The sequence below is a fragment of the Sciurus carolinensis genome, chromosome 3 (assembly GCF_902686445.1).
Source record: "Sciurus carolinensis chromosome 3, mSciCar1.2, whole genome shotgun sequence".
Taxonomy (NCBI): domain Eukaryota; kingdom Metazoa; phylum Chordata; class Mammalia; order Rodentia; family Sciuridae; genus Sciurus; species Sciurus carolinensis.
This window is the reverse complement of record NC_062215.1, coordinates 126,874,599-126,876,262: the sequence shown is the minus strand read 5'-3', so window position 1 is coordinate 126,876,262 and position 1,664 is coordinate 126,874,599.

Here is a 1,664-nt window from a genome sequence, read left to right as displayed (position 1 = left end):
TGGTGTGAAAACTATTATAGAAACTGAAAAATAGCAACCTGTATTTGTAAAACCACTGCCTGTGATAACATGGAAGACAGTAGGATAGTTTCTAAGTACATGTGGAAGATTATGAGCTAGTTGTTTTTACTTCTATTTGAAACAAAATTATGAGAGAAATTCAGAAAAAAAAAAATCCCACCAAATTGCAAGCAGAATTTAGAGGTATTTAGAGAGAAGAACTTATTTAGTAGGAAAACAAAACTCTTCATCATCTCCAGCCATAAAAGTGTCTCAAATTCAGCCTGGGAGGAAAAACAAACAAACAAAACAAATTAAGGGCATGGCTACAATATCCTTTACTAAGACATCTGAAAGAAAGAAGGTGGTGCTTGGTAGATCATTTCAGCTAGACAAAGGCATATCCCAAAGGACTAAGGGTAGGGTCCCTCAGAAGCCTGAGTGGTAGTTCCTAATAAGTATATATAGAGAGGCATATCTCAAAAAGCATTGTAGATATAGTTCTGTCAAATAGAGGTTACTGAAAACCAATTCATAGAAAAACTGTTTTTGAGAGATGTGGTAAACATACCACCAGCTGGGACTAAAAGGGACTGAGATAGTTTAAGATATACTAAGACCTTTAGATCAACTTTTATACTAAGGAAGTAGTTGAAAAAGCTTCTTAGCACCCACAAGGGCATATTCTGTAATGCCCTCTTCAGAAGTGACCAAGAAGGATGTCAGAAATGTTAGGAACTTCTAGAAGGTTAAACAAAGAGCAGTGGAGAACAATGAACTGATAACCTATTCCCAGGGAACGGAATCAGGGTTTAATCTAGGGAAATTTCTTACTCCCAGAATGGAGGAGCTGGGAACATTTCCCCCTTGGTATTTCAGGGCAAGTAATACTAATGTGTCCTAGTGTTTCCCCTTTGTTTGTTTATTTGTTTTGACTAGGAGTACTAAGTAAAGTTATCCTATCCTTGTTCCATGATTTCATGTTAGGTAAGGAACACACACACACACACACACACACACACACACACACACACACACTCAAATCTGTTGTATACTATGTGACCCTGGATTTCAATCCTGATGCCATGATGGGATGGGGACTTTGGGGATCTTGGGATTAGTGTGGGTTTATTTTGCTCTGGGGAATATATAAATAATTATAGCAAAGAGAGTAGGTGGATGGTTGATTTGATTGTTGGTCTCATTCCTTCACATTTCCTTGTATATACCCCTTTGCCTTGTAGCTTTGAAGTTCCTTCCACAAAGGGTAAAATATACTTACCTGCTTCTTATCTTGGTAAAAAAAGAGTTAAAAAGTTAAAACACGTCAACTGAAATTAGAAACTCAATGGTGATTCTAGAATGCACACAGTCTTAAACAAATAATTACTTACTACATTGGAAGGCATTACTGAGGAAGTAATCCAGAAAGTAACGGAGAGAGATTTTTAGAAAATTAGAATGGGAAAATAAGTGACACAGAAGATAAAAAGGCTCCAATGTCTAATAGAACTTCTAAAAGAATAGAGAAAATTACAAAGCAGCAATATTGGAAGATACGGGGCGGAAAACTTTCCAAAATTGAAGGATAAATAATCCCTTTGAGTACAAGTACACTCTGTACCCAACAAGATAATATATAAATTCGTATCTAGACACATGGG